Source organism: Siphateles boraxobius, unplaced genomic scaffold, assembly GCF_051911475.1.
Source record: "Siphateles boraxobius isolate OS27281-9 unplaced genomic scaffold, OSU_SipBor_1 130, whole genome shotgun sequence".
NCBI lineage: Eukaryota > Metazoa > Chordata > Actinopteri > Cypriniformes > Leuciscidae > Siphateles > Siphateles boraxobius.
Window position 1 is genome coordinate 44,832,990 of NW_027508734.1, and position 9,881 is coordinate 44,842,870.

Below are 9,881 nucleotides of genomic sequence, written 5' to 3' on the forward strand. Positions count from 1 at the left end.
AGACATTCTCTGACCTTGTCTGATGCTACAGACTACTTAACTTACCTACTTGCTTGATGTTCCTGACTGCCTTGCTAGCTACCACTGTCTCCAGTCATCAAAGTCATCCTCCAACTCCAGTCATCATGTTATCCAAGTTGTCTTCAAGTCATCCTTCGTCTCAATGTTGTCCCCTTGTGTGTATTGTTTTGGATATTGATATTGGTATTTACCGGTTTCAAATAAATGTTATTTTGCTAACTTTTAAGGTAATGCCATATATGCTTGAATATAAAATGCTTGAATGCTATGTGAGTGGAAAGTACCTAAAATACTTGCTTTAAAAAAACCTAAAATACTTGCAAAAAAACAAATGCATTTGGCTTCCTTTGTTTTTGCAAGTGGAGGTGAAACTAATGAATGCTACAGTGAAAAGGGAGAGAAGCATTAGAAGAAGACAACAGCATAGGTTACAGCAGAAGGACCTCTGGATGATTAAACAGGATTTACACAGTCTGATACTCATACAACAGGAAGATTGGATCCTACAAGTGTAAGGGGTATTCAGTCAAAGACCCAGAACCAGATATGAAGAATGAAGACCCAGAGTCTGAATTATAATAAATTAAAAGAAAAGTTTTACTGAAGATAGTTTGCAGTTTCATCAGCAGAAGTCAGCTTCAAGACTCACACAGGAGTTTGTAGGCCACCCCACTTACAGTTACAAAGATCACAGCAGTTATACCATTTCCAAGGTCTAAGCTACGTCATTGCTTACAGGTTTAATGATTCTCATTGGCTGAGAAATAGATAAACACAGTCATTTTCCACACATATACAGATAGACTGAAGCATATCTCCATCGATTATGTAGCTGACACTCGGACCCTGAAGTTTAGGCACGTCATGACCTTCCAGGTCGCAGATTTAGGTTGCTGGGCGCCAGCATGCCCAGAACAACAACTCAGTCAATCTCCAATAATGCCAGTGGTTCCTTAACCTGTAACCAAGAAGACTAACACACACACGCGACACTGCTTTTCCAAGGTTGGATTTGGCCAGGCTCTGACTATAAACAGGAGACTCTTCTCAAAACATCAAGATAATTTGTCTTTCTCTCAAGGAGAACTATACTTTAGTCTAAATGGAAAATATAGGCTTCAACTGAGAAATGGCCCCTTAAACTATTGGCTTCAATGGCCCCTATATGTTTTAACATGTTGAAGACCTTTTTCAATCACAAAACAAGTCCATATTTAATTTCTGGAAGCTGGGCTAAATGAGCAAGCACTGTTACTGCATTCAGATATCAAATACAGACATTAAAGAATACATGAAAAGAACATTTCAGTAATCACACTGGTAACTTCTATAACAATTTCTATTTAAGTAAAATCTCCAGAGAAGTCATTCAACTCCTTTGATATTTAGAAGGAAAAATACTGATTAATACCTTGATTATAATCACTCATTACATATACATTGAAGCAGCAGTGGATTCCAATCCACCCCCTTCACAAGACATAGAGGAGTGGATGAATTAAATGGAACTGGAATTTCCAAAATAGAAGTATAAAAAGACTTGAGGAGTGAGGCACCCCTTAAATGCTGCCTTCATTAGGCTTTAAGGAGACCTGCAACCCTATTGAGGGGAGCTTAACAGCATCTCCAATATTGCTGATTAGAGTTTGACTAGAGCTTTAGTTTAGCTGATTTTAAGTTTTATTTTATTTTGCATTAACTGCTTTGTTGTAACCAATAAAATACTGTAAGTGTTTTTATCGATACGATTGCCTCCTGTAAGACCTTACTTATAACTGCAAACTGAGCCTCAAAAAAGAACAACCACAAGGGAGCCTTGTACGTCATTCCTGAAGAACTTCAACCTGCGGGCCCTACCTGAATAATCATAGAGTTAAGGGTGTTAGATAAAAAGGCACACCGAGTAACAGTATGTGTGTTATACTTTCTCAAGTAAGACAAAGATTCAAAGTTAACAATTCAAGTCTATCGTATCTGCCAATACTCTCAAGTATAATCGCTTACCTGTTTATGCACAATGTTCCAGCTATAAATAAACCTGCCTGTTTGAGTTTTACCTTAGTTCTGGTAATTGCATCCAAGCTTGAGTGTGACAGTTTTGTTATTGTTACATGTGTGCCTGCAACTCTCTCAAAATGCTTACTTAAAGGGAAACTGCTAAAAACTGTTACTTAAACGGCTAACTGCCATAATCTCTTGCTTCATTTCTTTTTTTTCCCTATTCTTTTTAAAATGCAGATATCAGCAGATTACCAATGTGGTGCAAATAGAATGTGCAACCCTAAATTTTATGCTTGGTGTAAGATCTTAATTTTCCTCTGTTATAAAATGATATTTTGAAATTAATCGCCATTTCCATGGTATATTCACCCCTGGGACGTAAGGAAAACTGACTGTAAAAGACTCATCATTAGCCTTGTGCTTCAGGCAAACATCTATTTCCACAGAAAACAGATGGGCCTCTGTGGTGCTCTGGATCATTGAAAAAATAGTCATGCCTGCAAACTTAGATGTTTTCTTTATGGAAATGGCATAAAAGCATGGAAGAATGACAAACTTCAGAAGTTATGCCCTCACTTCTGTCATGTTTACTTGCAGAAATTCAATGGCAGAGAGAGACACTGGTACTAAGAATTCTAATGCAGTGTCACATCGCACCGTTCTGCCACCGTTCTGCCAGCAAGCTGTGTAGCCTTATGGTTCTTTCAGAGAGATTCATGCTGGTACTGTGGACGTGTCTGGTCAGGCTTGGCTGCACAGATGAGGGAGGCAGTCGAGCTTCCTCTCCTTCCTCTTTCTCTAGTGACTCTCACCGAGACGTCTCCCTGTAAGGGTCTGTCAACTTTACCTGCCCTAGATATATTTAGAGAGGCCTTTTTATTATTGCAGTTTTTTTTTTCATATAGGCTTAGAGTGGATTTCTTCATTGTATTCAATGTGAAATAGAATGCTGCGTTATTATTCCTGACTCTCTGTTTATAGTTACTGAAGTCTTTAATTAATTTCCTGACGACACCCTGAATACAGAGAGCAGCTAATTCATGAGTATCTGTTTAGTAATCTCTTCCCTTGCACCCTCTTGTAAAGATCTACAGCAGTGTAGTCATTTCATAGGTGTCACAGAGTGGTTATATCCCCTCTAGCAGTTGTTCTCAACTTTTAGGCTCCAAGGCCTCCCTATGTCCAAGAAAATAGCCCCTTTTATGCTGATTTGTACCTCTGGTATGTAGAGGTGTCAACAATAATCGATTCTGCAATGCATCGCAATGCGGGAAATGCAAGATTCAGCATCGATGCGGCAAAGTGCCATAATCGAATATGTCACTGTTTATTTTCTGGCCTTGGACAATAAAGTTTTGAAGTTTCAATTACTTCCAGGGGCATAATAACAACAAGAAAGATGGCTGAGGTGGAGGGAGATAACCGCGATGGACAGGTAATCAAAAACGCACCCAAAGCTTGGAAAGCGGACATCTGGGCACATTTCAGATTCTACGAAGTTAATGGGAAACTAGATAAGACTTACGCGGTGTGTAAAACCTGTCACACTCAAATCAAGCACGTTGGCAATACAACTAACTTCACAAACCATGTTGATTGTTGGCATTCTGAGTTGGCTTCAACAATTTTATTTTATTTAATGACATTTATGTCAAAGATACAGGAGAGTTATAATACACACATAGCAGCCAATAAAATCTGTTGTTCAATATCTGACTGCTTGTATTAACTCATGAAAAATTTGCCTTGTTGTGTGCAGTAGAATTTTGATGCATCGCAATGCATCGTAGAATCGAATTGAATCGAATCGTTACCTGGTGAATCGTAATCGAATTTTGAGGGCAGTGCCAATGCACACCCCTACTGGTATGTCTGTTGTAATAAAAAAATTACACTCAAAAATATGATACCAGTTTAATGTTGTAAATTTTGAGCATTTTAATATATATTATATTATTATACATATAAGACATGTTGGCCCCCCCCCTGGATGTTTTCTGAGGCCCCCTAGTGGGCCCCAGTCCCTGGTTGAGAGCCACTGTTTATAGGGGTGGTTTATAACACTTTTTTCAGTCTAAATATACTATAATATCAAATATGAATATGTAGACTACAGTATATGTGCTATAAAATATAAAATACTTCCAAGGCCAAAATGTCATGATTCTGCCATCATGTCCGTGATTCTCTTAGTATCGCGGCAGGATCATGACAGACCCATGTTCTGTGTGCAAGCACATGGCCTTGTGTTTTGGTCATGTGCTTGTGTTGTCTCGTCTCTTAAACCCGCCCCCTTGTTATCCTGATTCAGTCATTATTGCTTTACCCGTGTCACCTGTTATGTCTTGATTAGTCTCCTTATTTAATCCCCTTGTGTTTGCTGTCTTGTGTGGGTTCATTGCCAAATGTTACCTGTGAGTATTCTGTGGAAAGTCTTGTCATTGAAAGTCGTTGTTAGTAGTCATTGTTAGTATTATACAAAGTGTTGTTTGTTTCTTGTTCAGTCATTATCTAGTCTTGTCAGTTTTATATCCCTTGTTTCGTCTGTTTTGCCCCCTCGTGGGTTTTGTTTTCCTGTTTTGTCCCAATAAACCCTGAGTTCATTGTACACCGTCTGCGTTTGGGTTCATCTCCGTGCACAGCCGTGACAGAATGAACCGACCCACATCGAACCCAGCGGACAGTATGTCCTCGCCCGTCAAGTGCCAGACGGACCCTAAAGGTTGGTGGTACCAGGCCATCGCTGACGCTAAGAGGGGCAAACTCCCGATTCCCGCTCAGGGACAGCTATCGGTAAGGGAGTATGCCCGGGTCGCGAACGAGAGGAGGTTCTTCCTGCCGGAGATCCTCCTAAACCGCTACCTCGTCGCTGGTCTCAACTCCCCTCCACCCCTGGCAGAACGGGAGGAGTTGGTGACCCGTCCGTTCATGGAGATGGTGGATCGTTTATCTCGGAGAGAGTCACAGACACCCACAAGCTCACCATCCGCCCAGCTGCCCGTGATCTCGGAGGGTCGTGTTTTGGCTGTGGTCACCCTTGGGGACCAGGCCCATGCCGCTTCAGTCCCTGAGGCATCATCTCCGCCCACCAGTCTCTGCAGCAAACGGGGAAGACACGCCTCGTGGGAGTCCGCTTCGGAGTCATCCGCTACAGAGGCAGCGCAGTCTGAGGCTGCCCTTCCTGGGCTAGTTGTGGTCCCTGTGGAGCTTCCCCAACCAGCCATGAGTCCAGCTATTGCGTCTGCTCCCCGACCGAAGAAGAAGAGGAGGAGGGGAGCCTCTGGTCTGTTTTCGTCCCCAGTGTCTGCAAGCGCTGTTCCAGAGCCCGCTACTGCAAGCGCTGTTCCAGAGCCCGCTACTGCAAGCGCTGTTCCAGAGCCCGCTACTGCAAGCGCTGTTCCAGAGCCCGCTACTGCAAGCGCTGTTCCAGAGCCCGCTACTGCAAGCGCTGTTCCAGAGCCCGCTACTGCAAGCGCTGTTCCAGAGCCCGCTACTGCAAGCGCTGTTCCAGAGCCCGCTACTGCAAGCGCTGTTCCAGAGCCCGCTACTGCAAGCGCTGTTCCAGAGCCCGCTACTGCAAGCGCTGTTCCAGAGCCCGCTACTGCAAGCGCTGTTCCAGAGCCCGCTACTGCAAGCGCTGTTCCAGAGCCCGCTACTGCAAGCGCTGTTCCAGAGCCCGCTACTGCAAGCGCTGTTCCAGAGCCCGCTACTGCAAGCGCCGTCCTAGAGCCCGCTGAGAGAGTTGCGGCCGATCTAGCCGCTAAGGAGGTTCTGCGAGCAGTTTCGGCTCGTCAGGAGATGCCCATCTTCCTTGCTGCAAAGACCCTGTCAGAATACTTGTCATGTCTCATCAAGATCCTTGATGTCCCTGTCCGTCCTGTCTCGCCCTCAGTCCCAGTATCCGCCGCCGAGAGCGCGGCACCCGAACCCGCCGCCGAGAGCGCTGCACCCGAGCCTGTCGTCGAGAGCGCTGCACCCGAGCCTGTCGTCGAGAGCGCTGCACCCGAGCCTGTCGTCGAGAGCGCTGCACCCGAGCCTGTCGTCGAGAGCGCTGCACCCGAGCCTGTCGCCGAGAGCGCTGCACCCGAGCCTGTCGCCGAGAGCGCTGCACCCGAGCCTGTCGCCGAGAGCGCTGCACCCGAGCCTGTCGCCGAGAGCGCTGCACCCGAGCCTGTCGCCGAGAGCGCTGCACCCGAGCCTGTCGCCGAGAGCGCTGCACCCGAGCCTGTCGCCGAGAGCGCTGCACCCGAGCCTGTCGCCGAGAGCGCAGCACCCGAGCCTGTGTCGCCGAGAGCGCAGCACCCGAGCCTGTGTCGCCGAGAGCGCAGCACCCGAGCCTGTGTCGCCGAGAGCGCAGCACCCGAGCCTGTGTCGCCGAGAGCGCAGCACCCGAGCCTGTGTCGCCGAGAGCGCAGCACCCGAGCCTGTGTCGCCGAGAGCGCAGCACCCGAGCCTGTGTCGCCGAGAGCGCAGCACCCGAGCCTGTGTCGCCGAGAGCGCAGCACCCGAGCCTGTGTCGCCGAGAGCGCAGCACCCGAGCCTGTGTCGCCGAGAGCGCAGCACCCGAGCCTGTGTCGCCGAGAGCGCAGCACCCGAGCCTGTGTCGCCGAGAGCGCAGCACCCGAGCCTGTGTCGCCGAGAGCGCAGCACCCGAGCCTGTGTCGCCGAGAGCGCAGCACCCGAGCCTGTGTCGCCGAGAGCGCAGCACCCACGCCAGTCGCCGAGAGCGCAGCACCCACGCCAGTCGCCGAGAGCGCAGCACCCACGCCTGTCGCCGAGAGCGCAGCACCCACGCCTGTCGCCGAGAGCGCAGCACCCACGCCTGTCGCCGAGAGCGCAGCACCCACGCCTGTCGCCGAGAGCGCAGCACCCACGCCTGTCGCCGAGAGCGCAGCACCCACGCCTGTCGCCGAGAGCGCAGCACCCACGCCTGTCGCCGAGAGCGCAGCACCCACGCCTGTCGCCGAGAGCGCAGCACCCACGCCTGTCGCCGAGAGCGCAGCACCCACGCCTGTCGCCGAGAGCGCAGCACCCACGCCTGTCGCCGAGAGCGCAGCACCCACGCCTGTCGCCGAGAGCGCAGCACCCACGCCTGTCGCCGAGAGCGCAGCACCCACGCCTGTCGCCGAGAGCGCAGCACCCACGCCTGTCGCCGAGAGCGCAGCACCCACGCCTGTCGCCGAGAGCGCAGCACCCACGCCTGTCGCCGAGAGCGCAGCACCCACGCCTGTCGCCGAGAGCGCAGCACCCACGCCTGTCGCCGAGAGCGCAGCACCCACGCCTGTCGCCGAGAGCGCAGCACCCACGCCTGTCGCCGAGAGCGCAGCACCCACGCCTGTCGCCGAGAGCGCAGCACCCACGCCTGTCGCCGAGAGCGCAGCACCCACGCCTGTCGCCGAGAGCGCAGCACCCACGCCTGTCGCCGAGAGCGCAGCACCCACGCCTGTCGCCGAGAGCGCAGCACCCACGCCAGTCGCCGAGAGCGCAGCACCCACGCCAGTCGCCGAGAGCGCTACAGTCGACGCCTCTCCAGAGTCGGAGGTGATGAGTCTCACCTCTTCTTGGGGAAGCCTTGACTCTTCAAGTAATACTGTTCCCGTTCCTGCTTCCTCTTCCTCTGTCAGTTCCCGTGTCTCCGTTTCGTCTCCCGCTGCTGCTGTCTCCACTGCCCCCGGACTCCCGTTTGTTTCCCCTGTCATGGCTCAACCCAGGACCGTTTCTCCCTCTACCCACACCACTCCACCCAAGTCCGTTCGGACCCCCCGTCCTAAGCCCACACCCCGTAGTCCCAAGATCACTGTCCCGCCTACCCACCCTGGACCCTCGCTCAAAGACTTTGTTGTCCCTCCGCCTCCCCTTCCTTGTTTATTATTTTTGATGTTCCACCCCAATCCTGTCATTGTTTACTCTTGTATGCCCTTGTTATTATTTGTCATGTTTTGTTGGGTCGTGTCTATGTCTCAGTCAGTCTTGTCCCGTGTTTGATGTCTCCTTGGGGAGCGTCTGGAAGCCGCTCCTTAAGGAGGGGGTTCTGTCATGATTCTGCCATCATGTCCGTCATTCTCTTAGTATTGCGGTAGGATCATGACAGACCCATGTTCTGTGTGCAAGCACATGGCCTTGTGTTTTGGTCATGTGCTTGTGTTGTCTCGTCTCTTAAACCCGCCCCCTTGTTATCCTGATTCAGTCATTATTGCTTTACCCGTGTCACCTGTTATGTCTTGATTAGTCTCCTTATTTAATCCCCTTGTGTTTGCTGTCTTGTGTGGGTTCATTGCCAAATGTTACCTGTGAGTATTCTGTGGAAAGTCTTGTCATTGAAAGTCGTTGTTAGTAGTCATTGTTAGTATTATACAAAGTGTTGTTTGTTTCTTGTTCAGTCATTATCTAGTCTTGTCAGTTTTATATCCCTTGTTTCGTCTGTTTTGCCCCCTCGTGGGTTTTGTTTTCCTGTTTTGTCCCAATAAACCCTGAGTTCATTGTACACCGTCTGCGTTTGGGTTCATCTCCGTGCACAGCCGTGACACAAAATCATTTATTCCAGTAGCAAATGCTTCTATTAAAAGGAAAGTTGTTGGCATTTCTAATGTTAAAGCTCATGATTTTATTAAATTTGAAAGTAAATGATCAGACTTTACTAAAAATTACAGAACACAATCAATCATTTAAAACCCTTAAGTTACTTGCATAGAGTATTACAACATGTATTTATTTATTAATTAATTAATTCATTCAAGACTCGCTTTTCTATCAGATTCAAATCCAAATTAGAAGAGATAAGCAAGCATTATTTTAGCAGATAACAAGCTAACGTTGTCGATCAAATCTGTGGCTAGTAAATTAGATCTGGAAAACGGGATGTCCTCATACAACTAAATGATACAAATTCACAAACTACACATTGTCTCAGCGAAAAGCGCTAGCCTGGTAGTTACCTCTCCTTAGCTACAATGTTGTATTATGAGTAATCATCTGACTGACTGCAAGTCAAGGATTCCACAAGAAAAGTGTTACAATTCAAGTTATGTAAACGTTCAATGAATAGGAACACCTATTTTCAGACGTATCTATCTACTGTAGCCTATCTCATCAGACAATGATTTATCAGGAAAATTTTACAGCAAACCCTTTACAGGGGCTCGTTGCTTAGCCCCAGTAAAATTGTACTGATAAATAAAAGGGTCTAGCAACACACCTGGGTCAATTCACCTATTCCTCAGACCCTATCAGGATTTGCTGTCCTGCTACCCATTGAAACGTCCACTTTTGTGCAATGGATCCATTGTGGTAAGCTTGTGGCAATTGTAGTAAATGGATAATAGCACTTGATTATGTATCTTCTTATGCCTTGCCATTATGGTTTAAGATAACAATAGTCACTCTCTCAGATAAATATTAAGGGTATCATAGCTTATATTTAGCTATTGTCAGGTGTCCCAGATATTTTTAAATGCCCTCACTGGGCATACATTGTTTGATAGGTCACTAAAGTTGCCAGCAATGATGCACTCAGTCATCGGTGTATTTACAACCTCAAGAGCTGTTCAATCATTTAGCTTCACCCATTGTCAGCGAGTACATCTCTTTTCTCTTTTTCTTTCTCTCTTTGTCTCTCTTTTCTTCTCTCTTTTTTTCCTCTCTTCTGTTTTGCTTTAAAGCTTGAGATGTTAGTCATGTTGTGCTCTAACAATAGAGCAGTTACACTTGTAATTGAACTCTTTTTAAGAAAACCTTTAGGAGAACATAGGCGCAAACACTTACCATATTCAGGACTATGGAAACTATTAAATAAGTTTCATAAAATGTAATTTTGGGCTGCCTTAATTCCATCAAATGCCCAAATTCAGTATACATAAAAT